Below are 17,634 nucleotides of genomic sequence, written 5' to 3'. Positions count from 1 at the left end.
GGTCACATGCCCTCACACTTGGCCCGGCCTTTGCTTATTATCCTTTGATGAACTTAGTATCCTTCTGTGAACTTTGTGCCTGTGTCTCGGAGTGCAACTTTTTGAGTACCAAGCCGTAACCCCCTCACCCCCCTGCTTTCTTGGCTGTGTGTGTTAAGACCACTTAGGAAGTTTCCTGCACCGCGTTTACCCTCCCTCCTCCCCCAACTTGGTTGTAGATTCTGGCCTTGGGTACAGTGCTCATGGCCCTCTGCCAGTTTATATGTACATATATTTATGTAAAACATTTTCTCCCAGCTCTGTGCCAGCTGTTCCACATTTTCCAGCTGCCACTTCAGTTTGAAATGATGGACTGTCGTCCTCAAGTAAAAGAACCCTTTAGTCGAGGTATGGAGGGCCGGCCGCTGTGCAAATACAGGGGCAGTGCCATTAACCTCTCTGGTATTATTAGTTCCCCAAACACCCTCGTGCCCTTCTTTTCCTCTCCTTCTCCTCCTCAATTACAGCTTTTCACAGCCCAGTATGCGCACGCTGGTGAACACTCAAGTGATCAGGTCCCCCCTGTTCTAAACGATTTTATGCAGAACTTAGATGAGGCAGGCAGGCTGGCTGGCTTTCTTTGGCTTTCTTTCTTTCTTTCTTTCTTTCTTTCTTTCTTTCTTTCTTTCTTATTCCTGGAATATGTATATGGTGGAAATAACTTCTAGAAAAGACTTGCAACTTGAGAGCATTGGGCATGGCTGGGGGAAGGAGAACTGTGCCATGCCATCTGAAATAATCTCATTTTAGTCTATTTTAGAGGAAACCCTTCCTTCATTCTCATGTCACAAGCTTGTACTGTTTGATGTCTTCACGAGTTATAGACTGAATTCTTTAGGAACTGGCCTAAAGTATTAATTTTGAGTATTTATGTAATTGCTCTGTAATTTGAATAGGTGCCTTATTGATTGATTCCTGTAATTATTTCATTTGGGTTTTAAATTAAAAATTAATAATAGTCTGACAGTTTCTTAATTACATGTGTCAAGATTATTTTGAAGCAGGAAAATGCTATGTTTTAAAATAGTGAAATAACCTCAGAATCACTTCATTTTTCTAAGGCAGCGCAGTATTTCAGTTGAGAGGACATATTAAAGCAGTGGTGATTGGTTTTAACAATGTAAACCTTGCAGAGTATCTACAGAATTTGTTTATGTTAGGAAATATTGGCTTTAACAATCTGGTCCACAAGCTCTGTGGCCAGTTAGATTATAGTCAGACCTTAAAACAAACATGAAATAACATTTAAATTAGCTGAAATTGCATATTTATACAGAGCAGAGAGTTTATTTTACACTAAAAGCTATTTAATTAGAAACTCTCCGCCTAAGGGGAGATCCTTTCAGGGTACGTAATTCTTAAAGTCAGCCTAGGGAAGCTTTGGTTCAGATGCATGAATAAGTTCAATGTGAGAAGTGTCTGCTGAAATTTCACTCAGGCAGAAACCCTTTAAAAGGTATAGATTGCTTTATTGCTAATAGACTGGCAGGTTTAGGCTCAGATGCCTGCTAATTCCCCTTGCTTTTTCCATGCTCGTACTCCTGATTGAACTCTGGTATGCATGCAGTTTTTATTGTATATCTGTTTTGCAAAAGACAACAGACAGAAAGGAGAAAATTCAGCATTGATGAAAAATGGCTCTTTTGAGTTACTTCATTACTTACTTAATGAAAGAATTGTTAATTTAACAATTGGATTCCAAAGCCTAAAAGTTGGACTCTCCTGTGCTTTAAAGCCAGTGAAGTTTTCTTAATTACCTGCATGCTGCAAGAGTTACAGACTTCCTCTGGGCTCAGGCATTTAGAAGTGAGTCCCCTCTAAGGCATCCTGCTTGCTGCATTCCCCTCCCTGATTTCTGAGGACACTTGGAAGCTTATGAAAGGAAACACTTTAATGCTCACCGTTGTATGGGCTCACTTATATGGAGACAGCAGTGTTCTAAGAAAAATCAGTCTCGAAGACGCGAATCAGTGAGTCATGAAATGTTCAGGAAAACCTTAGTAATGGAATGTTAATGCTTTTAGATGATAGTAGATTATCTTAAAAGTCAGACTTTTCTTCTCTCTGCAATCGTTGTAAATCCCCAGCTGAAGAGTTCTTTGAAGGAGGTTTTAGTTCTGGCATTCATATTCTGAGGTTGGTCTGATTTGCTTTGGAAAATTCAAGGAATTTTCTGCCAGCTTTTCTATCAAGAGGCAATCAAAGGCTGAAATGGCTACAGAGCAAACACATACATGTGTTTGTTAAACAAAAGGTTCTCTAATAATGATTTCAGGTTGTCTTCTCATTAAAGCCTGGGAGAAGCTGCTGCTCTTTACTTCACATTGTCAGTTTTCTACATGGAAATTGATCTGTTCTACTTTCAAAGCAAATAGAGGCAGACAATAAACGGCAACAGGGCCCAGCACTCTGCAAACTTTCTCAAGTACTTTTCAGTGTATTTTTCATCTTTACTTTTATTTGATGGGCCTGTGAAATAGAGCTGTAGATGGTGAAGACTTTAAATGAAATTTCACACTTTGATGATTTTTTTTTAAACTTTGATATATTGACAGCAAAAGGAGCTGCAAAAGCTTTTATATAACCCGAGCTGTAACGCCAAGCAGCAGTCAAACGTCTCCATGCATTTGTGTTTAACTGCAGAAGAAAAACATGTCCATGGGCAGTAGAGGTTCTTATCAACCCCTAATCCCAGATCCCAGCAAACCTTGAGGGCATGCCTCAGATCTTGCTGAAGTCACTGTGGACTCTCACGGTTTGCAGATTAAATATGCTATGTGTTTCCTTGTTCCAGCAACGGGTTTATGAGCTCACTGAACTTCCTGTCTTGGATCCTTTTCTTAAGGTTTTAGGGCCTGTTGAAGGCTATGCTGTCTGAAGTAAGTGGTCCTTGCTAATTTAGAGATTCTTTACATGCTTCATCCACTCTTTAAACATTGCTAAATTTATTATTTTTAAAAACTGAAAAGCTAATTATGTCAGGAAAATGGGAGGAGCTGTTGGAAAGAAGCTGTGTTTGGAGTGTTTTTATGAGCTCATTTGTTTGGAAACTTTGTTGTCTGCATTGTTTTCCCACACTTTCGCTTTGTCTAACCCCTGAAAAGTAGGCTTTTTCCATTTGAAATACTAAATGCACAGTAGTTTTCTACATATTTCTTAGGTGACACTGTATGTGTGTGTGTGCATGCACATGTGTGTTTCACCTGAAAGTGTTTTTTGTTCTGGTTGTGTATATTTCAACCCGACAAAATGTCTCAGAAAATCTATGGCTTTCTAAAGAAGCTGAATGAAAAAGCCATTACATAGTTAATAAGGTGGCACTGGGACATGGGGCCCCCCTCCTGAAAGGCAATATTGTATTGAGTTCTATGTCTGCCTCTGTGGTGTCTGTAAGCTATATCCTCTTATATGGCACGCTAGCACTTTGTGTATGAGTCATAATTAAAAAAGAAAATACTTACATCATTGTCCAGCAACATGTCATATCATTCCCAAGAGAACCCAAGCCAATTTTGTGTTTAAAGGTTATTCAATGAATGAAATTGTGAAAGCCCATTTGTCAAAGTGCTGCATGGTTTCTGTTCGTTTTCAAGGCCCAAATTCATTGTCTGCCTTAGCCCAGCCATTAGTCATCAGTGTATTAGTGCTGCCTTCAGGCCATGCTGCCCAGCACTTCTTCACACTATTACAGCTTTGAAAGTGTACTCTGTCGACTTGTAGAATTACTGCTCTGATTTCCGCTTGGCTGGTTTGAGGTAAGTCCCCTCTCCCCCTTCTAGCTGACTGTAATCCTTGCTTTCTTTCAAAGCTCCTTTCCAGTGATTTAGAAAACTTTCTTAAGGACCCTGTTGGCATCCTACCATGGTTTTGTTGTAGCCTGCAATATACATTTAAATTGTACCTGAAGAAAATTGGATTGGTTGCAGTCCTGAGCCATTTAGAGGGTGTTTGCTTTGCTGTGGAGGGGAGAGCTGGGGCAGCATAGCACATTTGTGTTCTTGTGTAAATTTTATGTTCTAGAATTAATTCAGCTATAAGAGATAAGTGCCATTCTTAAATCCCTGTTGAAGTAACTTCAAAATATATAGCATATTTGCTTATTTTTAAAGCAGATTTTTCTGAAGGTTCAATAAAATGCCCAACAAGACAAGTGTTTTATGTTATAGACTGTCATTTTAAAAAAGGTCGAAAACTCACCAATTAGGTAAAAGATAATTTCAGATTTTATTAATTAAGGAAGGAGACAATTAAGCCTTGTTACGGATTACATTTTGTGATTTTGTTTTAAAGAGTAAGTTAGTCCAAAGATTTATTAGAGTGTGGAGAAACCTCATGCAGAAGCTTTGAATGACTGAGATATGTGGAGCCCTGGGCTCCACTGGCTAGACATGTGCATCAGCCATGCTACTGCAGGACAGGTCCTGCTGTTGGAACTGTGAATGCTCAAATGGAATTCCACACCCAAGAGTCTCACTGAGGGAGTCGGTAGCAGTTGATGCAGGCTACACTGACAGTCTTGTATGTCTAAAGGCTGAAGGATGAGTAAGCTGGAGAATATTGTTTGAGTAAGAAAGTTTACAGGATAAGTGGCCCATGGGTTACAAAGTAGACCCTGCATCTGAAAATCCTTAAAATTTGAAAACCTGACTTTTAAAGTTGCTATTAAGATTTAACTATCAAGGTGTTAAATATTAGGAGAGTAAAGTGAGGGGAATAGTATTGCCTGAAAACGAGCTGAGTATTTGTAGCTTACCTGGGGCTGATTGTAATTATCAGTTTCACTTGTGTGATTCAATAGCCAGTTGGTGGCCTGGTGTGATAGTTCATGCCTGTAGTCCTAACATTTGGAAGGCAGAGGCAGGAGGATTGTCACAAGTTTCAGATAAGCCTGGGCTTTATTATCGATTCTAGGCTGCCTGGCCTACAGTGTGAGAACATGTTTCAAACCATAGCAGCAACAAACAGGTTAATTATTATTCATAGATACAGCCTATCTCCTTAAGCTTTATTGTAAGGATAGAGGATGCTAGGCACTGTAAGTTATACAAGTTCTGTGTGAATAGCGGGCTTTTTTCTGCTGCTATGAAAACATGCTTAATCCTTCCACATCTCAGTGAGGCACTCACACTTTTATGATATATATGGCTGTAGTGGGAAGACTGTTTGTGGACCGTATTTATAGACTAATGTAGAAGGTCCAATCTGGATTTCTTAGGGAAGGAAGATCTGGATCCAGCTAATGCACAGGAAGTTAAGGTGTCAGTTTGCTTTCCACCACCACTGTTTCTCTGATGACATCTGCTGTCCCTCATGCAAGGGCCAGCCAGAGCACGGAAGTCTTGAGTAGTAAGAGCTGTGGGAAGCTCAGAGGTGGCACTGAGTATTAGACCTCATTCTCCCCTCAGACGTTTGTTATAAAATACCTCTGGCAGCTGAGCAGGAAGCTCGTGATCGTTTCTCTTACATCAACACCAGAAAAGCCACAGTCATGTCATCTTTGTGATTTTAAGTGCAATAACAATGATTTCTTTCATGTTGAATAGTTCCCTCCCTCGGTGATTGATTTTAAATGTATAATTTTTCCAAAAAGTTTAGATAAAGCTAATCTATGAAAGCCAAGTTCACTGGATCCAGGCAATTATTTTCCTCATAGAGCAATTCTGTTTTGGGATGTCTGTCAAAATGCTGTTTGGCTACAATCAGAAGCATCAGAAATGGAAGGACGGAAGATGGGAATAATAAACTGCAGATTTGGGGGATCTCTTGGTTTTCCAGCAGGCAGCTTGGATAGAGTTCAGTTTTCTTATTCACAGATGAGGTTTTTTTACTTTCTTTACCTTGGGAAAATAATTCTATAAAGGTGAGATAACTGTGTATTAAAGATGCTGTAGTTAAAGTTAAATGGAGATTTCATTAGGAACTGACGTCGGGCTTCCTCTTCTGCAGAGAGCTAAGGTGGTGCAGGCAGGAAGTGAAGGAAAGTCGAGAAACCTTGGGAATTGTCGGTGTGGCACAGAGGTTGTGCATAACTAATTGATTTTAGGTTCAGAAAGATATTTTGAACAGAAGAAAACCTCAAGCACATTATAGACCTCTTAAGTTTCTTTTCCATGTGTGATTACAAGAAGTGGGCTAAATTTTTTTTGTGTTTTGCTTATTGAACCTCAAGACAATTTCTCACTTCCAAAACTGATCAGAAAGTTTAAAAATCAGTATTAGCTTTGTTCTTCATGTTGGGGAAAAAAGTTCTCTCTGTGACGAAATTATTTTCTTTAGGAAATGGGTTATTTAATAGCTCCAGGAGGATATAAATATTAAATAGGATTTTTTTTCCTATTTAAAGGGGACATGGTTTCTCTTTCCATGAAGTAGCAGCTGATGTCCTCGTAGTAGGCTTTGAGAGAGCTATCTTTCTTCTGTGATAGCTGCAGGAAAGGCTGCCCCCAGAATTCCTTCTCAGCCCACTTCATTGTGGATTTTTGAACCATTAACATGTGAGGGAGACCATTCAGCTTAACAGTGTACAGGCAGGTGTGCGTAAAAGCCTTATTCTCCTGGAGCTGCAGATTCTTGAACTACAGGCTGTAACTTCTCACATTAGACCTGCTCTGAGTACTGCCTGTATCCTTAAAATGACTTTCCTTCTGGTCTCGTTGGGGCTATAGATGTTCTAATGTATGAAAAACGGATCAGATTATCATCAATCTAGTTCTGCTTAGTTGTCTTGAATCTTTAAGTGCATTAAAACAAAACAAAACAAACAACAAAACAATAACAACAACAAAATCAGAGTTACTGCCAAAGTTCAGGTATCTTAACAGCAAAATAAAGTGGATTTCAAGGAAATAGATATTGACTGTTTGGAAAGAGCACTGCCAGTCTGTGACAGCAACAGCTTCAACCCACTGTAGACTACAGCCAGTTTATTCCTTCAGGAGAAATGCCGCTTTAAACTTTGCCGTGGTTAGCACTGGTACTTTCCTCTGGAAATCCTTAATACCAACAATTTGGAGATGTTGTCACCGAGAACCACCAAGGAGAGAGGCTAGTTTGTGTAGGTTTTAAGAATTGGGATTAAAAACAGAATTCTTGACTATGACAGGGAGTGTCTGTGGTGGTGAAGGCTGCATCTCATGGAAGGTTTTCTGAGAGACAGTGAGGCCATGTGCCCGCCTTGACCATTCCCAGCACCTGCATCTATTTATAGCAGCCTGGGAAGTGGGCCAAGTTGATAGACAGTAGACATTTTTGTGAATGAACACATTTGTTTGCTTGCAGAATTTTCAACTGTTCCCCAGTGTTTTATGATAGTAGAATTTGCACGCATGCACATACTGTCATACCTATTTGAATTTGGCTGGTTCAGACTACATGGACGTAACAAACAATCCCCCTTCCAAATGACTGTTGGACTTTTTTCTGACCCAGCTGTAGAGAGAATTTGCAAGTGCCTACAAATATTCCTGAAGAGCAGGATGACTAATCTGACCCACGTTGATAAGGAATACCCACCTGTATGGCTTACAGAAACATTGGGGTGAACTGCTGGACCAGTCTCCTCATGGCCTTTCAGGAAGTTACCTGACCTGCAGCACCTCCCTCCCCTCTTCCTGGCTTGAGAGCCTTCAAGGCTGCAGTGGTTCAGAGGTGGATCCTAGGGATTGAAGCTCATGAGAGGGACAGGGTAATCTCTGTTGGCCAACACCATTGGCCAGCGAGGCTCTGGAGAACAGTGGGTGAACAGGAATTAAGACTCAGTGGTTAAGACCCAGTGGTTGGAGGTATGAGGGCTCCAGTCTGAGGTGTCAGGACCAGAAACCTGACAAAAAAGGGGGGCTTTCAAACTAAACTGCAGCAACCACAGCCCACTCAATAAAACCCCCATAGTCAATGGGACATTTGTGTGACAGTGCTTTGAAAACCTAATGTTCCCTCACCTCCCAAATTCTTCATTTTGGTAAATGTTACCTCCAATCCAGTCACTTTCAGAGTGAATATCCGCTACAAGTGTTTTTCCTGGTGGCTTCAGAAAACTTTTATAGTAGTTTTAGGGGAGGTTGAAACAGGTTTAGGGGAGGTTGAGGTAGGTTCACATTTGGAATTTAGAAAAGATGTACTTAGAAGGCAAATTGCTAGAAGGGGAGAGAGTAGATGTAAAAAACGGTCTGAAATTAATTGTGCTCTGGACTTTGACCTCTGGGAAATTAACAAAGGTTTGGAGTAGTAGAGTGAAAAAAGATTTGGTTGTTTTGCCTACAGGAAGGAGCTTTTAGCCTTCTTTTTTACCTGTGGAACTTAAGCCCTCAGGAGGCAAATACTAGTTGCAGGCTTCCTGGGCAGCTGATTGGCCTGTACCTTTCTTGCTAGGATTCAGACTTAGGATCCCATCCCCCATCCCCCAAGAAAGAAAGAAAAATCAAAAAGGAAGAAAGAAAAGAAAAGAAGAGAAAAGCAGAAAATAAAGAAGCCAAGTGGTTTTCTCTTGCAGTCCTGCGTGCAGTGTCTCGGTGGTAAAACACTGGAGGGGAACTGCCTCTGGAGGAAAGTCCTGACTTCATTCATATCTGGAAAATAGGAGCATGTGTTCTACAGAGAGAAGAATTTGGAGTGAAGTGAAATTCATCCCTCCCCTTAATTCTTACAGTCTAAATTATATAACATAATAAATTATATAACATAATAAATTATATATATAATTGCTTAAGGTAGTCTAGGCGCTCAGTGGTATAGGGTGATGCTTCAGCTTGTCACAATTTAGCATTCCAGCCAGGTCAACTGTGGTCTGTGTTTCCAAATCTCTTAATGTCCCATGAAAAAGCCACCCTGAAGGGAGAAACAGTCACCATTTCAACAGTTATGTGAGGTGTGGGCATCCCTGGTGTTAAAGCTTTCTCTTTGTGACAAGGATAAAATTGTGTTTTTATCAGTAAAATAAGCTGATATAACTCACCATGTTATACAGGAAGCAGATGTCTGCCTTGGCAAGGTGCCACGTTATAGCCCCGCATTGAGCATTGACTACACTTAAATAATTAGTTGCTAATTAATGAGATCCAAAAATAAGTTGTCAAAATAGAAGAAGGGGGTAGACTCTTAAGTTACCAAGGGCCTAGTTTTAAAAAAAAACTCTACTTGAAACAGGGGTAGGAATTAGTATTTCCAAGACCATTAATTAGTAGCTTTCAGGTGGTGCCTCTTGGCACTTGAGCCTTTTTCCGCTGTGATGAATTCTGGGAGGGTGAGTTGTTTTGTTAAAATGTTGCCTTAAGGGGTACCCAAAAACTGCATAAAATTCAGTTTTACCAAGGAACTTAAGTGACTTGTTGGTTCTTTTTTTTTTTTTTAAAGATTTATTTATTTATTTTATGTGAGTTCACTGTCACTTTCTTCAGACACACCAGAAGAGAGAATTGGATCCATTACAGATGGTTGTGAGCCACCATGTGGTTGCTGGGAATTGAACTCAGGACCTCTGGAAGAGCAGTCGGTGATCTTAACCACTGAGCCATCCCTTCAGCCCGACTTGTTGGTTCTTACTGGGAACATTCTGGAATGATCTGGAAAGTCAGATCTGTTAGCAAGCATACAGCAGTGTGGGTAGTAAAGGTTGTTCATGGAAACTCCTTTGGAGTGGGAGTGATGTGGATTGGGTTCTTATGCTTGGTCTCTGTTTTGACTTTGGAGAGAGTGTGTCACTGTGTAGCTCTAGATGGCCTGGAACTCTGTTTGTAGACCAGGCTGACCAGGAACTCACAGGAACTCTCCTGCTTTTGCCTCTCGAGTGCTGGAATTGTCACCCTACCCCCAGCCTTGTGATATACTTTAAAAATGATGTTTAAAGCTGAGTGCAGGTTGAGGAAGGAGTACTGAGAGTTTGAGGCCAGGCTGGACTGTGTACTAAGACCTCACTTTAAACAATAAAATAAATTTGGAGAGAGGTTAGTTCTTTAAAGAGATTTTTTTTTTAATGTTACTATTGATGTTACTGTGTGGCGTGTGGAGTTCAGGATGACTTGGGGGAGTTGATTTACCTCCTTACATCTTGTAGGTTCCAGGAACCACAGTCAGGCTGTGAGGACTGTCGCTGTTTTGTTTTCGGTTTTCACTGTGTGCTCTGAATATGCTTCTTAATTCAGAGTGGGTCTTACAGTTAGTTAATAAGTACATCCTGTTTCTGTTTATTCTACAAAACTGTAGTTTAGAGTGAATGACAGTAGACATTCTAGGAAAAGATGGACGTCAGTGGAATAGCCAGTGCCCTGGTGTTGTTATGTGTGCAGCCTTTGACTCTGAAGCCGTAACCGAATGGCTTGAGTTCCTGGTGAAGGGGCATCTGGTGTCCATTAAAGAGCATGAGTTAAAGCTGACTAAATGTACATCTCTGGCATTGGCACTTTCGCCAGTTAAACAGCTCTTTATTTTATATCAGTAATCACTGTTCTGATTGAACATTGTGGTATCTGCTGCACATAGAAACATAAGCAGATGACTGGACAGATGAAGAGCCTACAGTGGGGGTTGCAGTCTAGAGAGCTCGAGGAAAACATACCTGAGAGTGGCCTTTTCATCTTTGTATTCCTTGTAGGTACAAGTATTCTGTAAAGAAAGGATGTGCCAATGCGAGTGATGAGTTGGGGTGAAGCTAGTGAAGCACAGGTGACCTGCCTGTGCCTGTAGCTGAGTTTTCATGTTCTGTAAGTGATCCCAGCCTATGCTGTCCTCACCTTTTGTCTGGCTTTTATGGTAGAATGATAAATTGTCTTGTTAGGAAATTAACCCAAATGAATTAATGTTTTTCCCTTTCGGGAAATGTAAAGAACACAGTTTGTCTGGATGCTGTTAGGTTCAGAAGTGCATGGTAATCCAGTGTCTTATAGAAGAAGTAGAAGTCAGACTGTACTGGCTGAGTTGCCGCACACTGAGGGCGCTGGGTAGGCTTGCTACTTGCCTTTGAAGATGTCTAATTAGTAACTACAAACTTTCTTCTGACTTAGAAGTTCTCTCAGTGTCCCTTCCTATAAAGTTGACCACCGGAAGAAAAATGAACAGACATGGCTTAAAAGAGTAATGTGACACTTGGTTTTTGTACTGTAGACAATTGAAAATCAAAGTATTTAGAATTCATTGTTCCTTAACCTCTGTGTTACAACCCTTTCGGCACACTTCTGTCTCCAAAAATTTTTACACTAGGATTCATAACCATAGCATAATTACAGCTACGGAGTAGCAACAAAAATGATTTTATGGTTGGGGTCACCATCACATAATGGACTGTATCAGAGGGTCTCAGAGTTAGGAAGGTTGAGAGCCACTGGTTTAGATAATTTGATAACCAATGCTCAGGAGGAACTGGGAAACGTGTTCATTATGAGCTGTTCTGTTTTCCTTTGCAGATAGCAAAGCCTGGGGTCACTTAAGAAATCCGAAAACTCAGCTGCATGTGGCTTTGACTGGCTTCTTAATATAGCTACGGAATATTTTTGCCAGAAAAGTCTTTGGAGAAATGTCCATCAGGTTTTGCTAGACCTTTAGGTTCTCCTCAGGCAGAAGATGCAGAAGGGCCTTTGGGTAAAGGTTTCTTTCGCCATTTTGGGAATTTGATGGCACTGTGGTGTTTTATAGGGATTCCTTTGAGAAACAAGCTGAAGTAATGAGCAGACATTATGGAGGCCCAGTCCCACAGCTCGACGACAACTGAGAGGAAGAAAGCTGAAAATTCCATTGCGAAGTGTCCCACGAGAACAGACGTCAGTGAGAAGGCCGTGGCCTCCAGTACCACTTCAAATGGTGAGTAGCCCCACAGCTCCCAGCAGCTAAGCTGCAGTCACTGCTGTGTTCTCTGCATCCCCTGAGCTGAATATCCACGCCTGGACCAGTGATTCTTCTGTGAGAGGTTCACATGGGTCAGAGGATGGTGTAGGGTGGGCATACTTTAGTAATCTTTGTCTTGACATTCAAGCTGCTTGGTTTCTCCAGCGTCTACTTCGAAATATAAATTGGGGTAGGTTATGTATTAAAAGAAGTTCCTCTTTTGGCTTTTTGGAAATCATCTTGATTGGTCTGGTGAGAATTTGGAATGCTTTACGTTTCACATGGAATGTCTACAGTAGTGAAAATAATGCAGACGTTGTCTCTGTATGGCCGGATTTCTCCCGCCCCAAACTTAAAGTTGTCTATTGGAGAGGATTTTTAAAACCTAACAGCTGAAATTTTAAGTCCATCTTAAGTCCATGAACTTCACTGCTGGTTTTGTAAATTTAATTAATTTAATTGATTTCAGATATAGCACAGAGTCAACATTTATTTTTACACTTTAAGCAAAGTATTGAGCAGTATTTCAGTTCAAACCCTGAGTACTGAATATAGAATCCAGCCTCCCTCAACTAGGAAAACCAGGCTGAAGGTTTGTGGTGACGCTCTCTTCCCTTCCAGGCGTTCCCACACGGTAGGCCGTCAATGTCTTTGAATTTTGTAGATTTCAGGCATGCCTCCTCTCTCAGTATTGCACTCTGCCTTTCTGTGTACCCTTAAGAAGGAGAAGTTGGCCCAGTGTCCTCGTTCTGCTCCTGTGTGACCTGGCTCCCTGGTCTGCCCAGCTGACCTTCTGGCCCCTTCTCTGTGGTTTTATAATTCCTGTGTTCCAAGAAAGAATTTACTAGGTTGACTTACTATGGGTTTAAATGTGCAATTGAAGAGTAAGCTGGATTGGGACGTTAACTGTAACTCCAGGACAGTTGCTCCTGAGGAGGCTGGCTCTGTGCCCTCTGTGTGGTGCCCAGGTCTGCACCCCTTTTATCATCAGGGTTTCCACATAACTTTATACTGTGCCAGGAGGGGGAGTTAGCTGTCAGTCTCACAGGCCAATAATCCCGGTTTCCATTGATCTCTAGGGGGATATATTTATGTCTGAGTTAAAAAAAATGGATTCACTTTACCTGCATGTGTATAAAAATTTTTCTGTATTGTTCCCTTTATTTATGGCATTTAAACCCAGTGCTCAAGCTTATTTAACACTGTCTGAGTATGCGTGTCCTGTTTTCTAGTGTCATGGAAAGCATATTCTACTTTAAAAACATGCTACCTTGGATTCTTTGTTTTTCTGGAGCTTATAAATATTAGGCTAATTTATCATGTTATAAGTAGGAACAATATGTAAAGTGCTAGTTGTTTGATGGTTTTAATACTAATCTTATAAGAATAAGTAAGAACAATATGTAAAGTGCTAGTTATTTGGTGGTTGTAATACTAATTTTATAAGAATAAGTACTTTATATGATTAAAATTCACAGAAACAATAATATTAATCTTCAAGATATATGATTAGGGATGTGAGTGTGCGGCTATGTATGTGGGTGTTTCCTAGTGCAAAGACAGTGCAGGTGGGTAGAGGATGCTGTTGCAACCTCTGGGCTGTTAGAAGCTGCTGCCTTGTGAGTCCCAGTAGAGCATCTTTAGTGGTCTTCGTGTGGAAGATGCTGACTTCAGGCTCCCACCCTGAAACACATCTCCATGGCTTCTCCATTGCTCCCCAGCTTGTCATCAATCAGTCTCAGACCACAAGTTCTCCTCATAACTACGTTGAAGATGAATGGATCGTTACTAACCTGAACCCAGTGCTGACCTGGAGGCCCTGACCAGAAGCTAGCCAGAGGAAAGACCGTCCTGAAGCTAGTGCTGTACTTGACATAGTCATAGGCCTGTGTGCTAAGGCACTCACACTCCTGCCTTCCTAACCTGATCAGCCTGTACCCTTGAGGCCCACAACCTGTCTAAACGTGCACAAATCCTGTCCCCTACGGATGTAAATACTCACCAGTCACGTTCATGGGGCACATGTCTGAGTGAGATCGGCCTCAGAGTCGTTTTTCAGAATTCCTGTTCTTCTAAGGAATTCATTGCTTTTCATTTGGGGCACAATAGGAAACTCAGTGAAACAAACAAACAAAAAAAATGGAAATATTTTTTTTCTGAAACTGGGTTTCCACCTAATAGATTTGACACCAGGAAAATAAGCAAATGCATTTAAAACACGATAAACAATAAAAAAAGAAAGGCTAGTGAAGCCAAGCATAGTGGCTCCTGTTTGGAATCACTGCGTTTTGGAGGCTGAGGCAGGAGAATTGTGAGTTCCAGGTCTGTTCGGGCTATGTGGTGACAAGACAGAAGAGTGTCCTTTTTCCTTTGTTTATGTGAATGCTAATAATTACAGTGATCTTTTCCTATAGAGTTCTGCAGTTTACATCTAAGTAGGTTAGGTCTCTTTACTGTGCATGATTGTGGTAAGCCTCGATGGCTGGGATCATTGTCTCTGTATTGCTTGCTCCTCCCTGCTCGCATGTTTTCCTCCCTTCAAGCTCTGTCTTGGTGTCATGCAGATCGGTGTTTGGACTTTCATCCAGTGCTGCTTGGGTTAGAGCTTTTGGCAGGCAGCCTTGTAGAGATTGGTGCTCTGTGTGTGCTGGCCTGTGGTGGACATTATTGTGACTGTCCACTCCTCAGTCTGTCTATCCACCTACTCCTTTCTCTACAGTTTAGAAGTGCCTAAATACATACACTGAAGACATCACAATAATTGGAATCATTAAGATACCGCAATAGGAGGCACAGCAGTCTACCAGTTCCCAGAGGTTATACTTGCCTTACAATTGCTCTGACAGAGTTTGTAACCAGACCGTTAAAAGGTTTAGCTCAGATATCAGGATGTATGAACCAAATGAATGTAAAGTATATTTTAGATTCTAACCATTTTATGATTCAAAGTAAATAAATAGAAAAGTTTTGTTATTGGTGAAGCTATTGGTTGGGGTGACTTAATTAACCTTTCTAGTCATTATGAAGTATAATTTGTTCTTGATTGTGAACATCCCAGCCAAACCACGCACATTCCACTGCGTGTTCTTACAGGTCTGTTTTCTTGCTTCTCTCAATTGAGTATCTGCTCCTAGAATTTTGTTTAAACATACATAGAGACACAGCCAAAGTGTATGGTTCAAAAACCTTAAAGAACACTGTAAATAAACATTTGTTACATGAGATTGAAATTTAAAATAACATGAGTGAAACGTTGTGCTCTAAATCCTGCGTTGGGGGAAAGAAACCAAGTCAAATTAGATCTGTGTAGCAGTTCCAGATCCACGTGTGCATGCACAGCCTGCAGCTGTCTCTGCACAGGAACCACATTGTGTGCAGAGGTTCCTGTGTGCACATCTTCAGCTTTAAACATTTAGTGCTGCTCTTCATGAGAAGGAAGTGACACAAGTGATGGCTTTTAGTCTTCTGAATGTTTTTTAAGTGCAGTTGTGACTTACGAGATTGTTCTTGACAGCTAACAGGATGGTTTTCATATATAATGTGTACATTTAGAGGTATTAGGCCTTATACTGGCTTGACTGTGTCCAAGTCTGTTAATAAGGTAAGCTCTCAGTAAATGCCTTCATGCTCTGTTTTTGCACGATTCATTACTTTCTAAATAGATATTTCATAAGTTGATAGAAAGCAGAAATTTACCCAGTAGTGATGAGGTGGGAAACGTATGATGGGACATTCTCTGTGCTTTTGTTTCTTTTGTCTGCCTTTTGCTTAAAAGTCTTTGAGGCTTATGCTTTTAAACTGTTCAGCACACAGGTATTAATGTATGTCATGTCTGTTGGATTTATGACTAGGATTCGAGATGGCTTGTACTTGTGTTGAAATCTTGAAATACATTGTTGCTGTCCACCATACCTTCTGGTCCTCATCTCGTCTCACACTTTTCTCAGTGTGAGAGTCTGCATATGAATAGGTTTACTCCATACTGCATATGAGTAGTTTACTCCAGGCAAACCTTAGCGTTTGGGTTTTAGATTTCTTTACCTTTCTTTGCTTCCCACATCACACTTCTTGGCCCACATAGGTGGATGGAAGGGCTTTCAGGTACTCTTCATTGTACGTTATGGGGCTCTTATGAGCACCTGCAGGCTTTGGGTCTGAAAGATTGGGTTGAGTTTTTGCGATGCCAAGTGCTAGGTGTGTGAGGGAGGAGTGACTCATCTCTTAGTGTCTGGGTTTTCTCGTCTTCTTAGCACGGGAATAATTACATCTACTTCTCAAGAACTTATCAGGAGAAATTCTCTCATTCCACCATGTTGGTTCCAGGGATTAAATTCATTTCATCAGTCCTGGCAGCAAGAGCCTTTATCCCCTCTGATCCACATCATTTGCCCGGGTTTTCAGAAGAGAGGGAAAGTGTTTGGCAAAAGTGATGATGAACTTGCTGGGTCCAGGAAGGTTTGTGAGTCACAATCTAAGGAAGCCTGCTTATCTTGAGGAAGGATGGATAAAAGAACAAAGTAACAGCGGTCTTTGCCCTCTTTCCCTAACTCAGAGCAGAGGGAAGACGATGGTTTTGTGAGAACACAACTTTAAGAAGGTTCATTTAGATGTCTTAACTCTTGAAAACTGGTCGTGCTGATGGTGCATGTTGCATTGGAAGTAGTATGTGTGTGTTCGTTTCTCCTCATTGTTTACAGGGGTGAGGCACCCCTTTCTGAATGTCATGCCAGCTTGCAGTGTGGCTTGCACTGAATGAATGACATTTTATTTATTCTACTTGAAGATCTTAAAAAAAAACCAACCAAATGGTGATAAATAATCTTCTCATAGCAACTTTGCCTTTAGCTCCAAAGCTACTTATCCCTGAGCTACTCTGGTTTCTGTGTTAGTTAACTATATTTTCTAGTCTGGAAACCTTGCTGTCACTTTTTGATCCCTCCTTCCAGGCTCATGCTCCTGTTAGACTTCTTTCTGGTCATTCACCCATTTTCCTGCAACCCACCACACTACATCACCCCTTTCATCCTCACTGTCCTATACCATGGTGGTTCTAGTGGCCTTCTGCTCACCGCCTTGAACTTCTCGTGCTCGGCATATGCTCCTGCCAGATGAACAGTGTTGTAATTCTTGCTGTTAAGTCCCTGTTCTGGAATCTTCAGTGACTCATAGCTGCCTACAGGATGAAGCCCAGAGCCATTAACTTAATGTGTAGATATCTTCTAAAATCTGACAGCAGCCTGGCTCTGATCTGCTCATTGATTAAGTGTAAGGGCTCCTTGCTTTGCTCCTGTACTTGTCCACAGACCCAGAGTTTGCTAATATCGCCCTGCGTTTGCTGTCAGTTTGCCAGTGTATGTTCTCAGTTTCTCTATTTTTTTTAATCCTCTTGGAAACTGCATAATACTTTTTAAAATTTTAATTTATCATTATTATTTTAATTAATAAACTTTGTATGTTAGAGTGGTTTTAGCCTCATTGAAAACTTGAGCAGAAGGTCCCTTCCCTTTCTCTTCTTACTAATATTTTGCATTATGTGTTGTCTGTTAGAAGTGATGAACTGACTAAAGTTCGTAGTTTGCATTGGGGTTCACAAGAGCACAGGAGAGGGAGGGAATCAGAAGTGACTGAGAGGTTTCAATCCTGAATGCTTGCAGGAAAGATAATGTACTTAGCCATAAAAAGTGTATCCACCATTGCGGTTCCTATAGAGTAGCATCACTATCCTTAAAGTCCTGTGTTCTATGTATGTATACCTATGTATGATGTGTGTCCTTTGTCCTTCTA

Source organism: Rattus rattus, chromosome 14 (genome assembly GCF_011064425.1).
Source record: "Rattus rattus isolate New Zealand chromosome 14, Rrattus_CSIRO_v1, whole genome shotgun sequence".
Classification (NCBI taxonomy): Eukaryota; Metazoa; Chordata; class Mammalia; order Rodentia; family Muridae; genus Rattus; species Rattus rattus.
Note: the sequence above shows the minus strand (reverse complement) of the source record.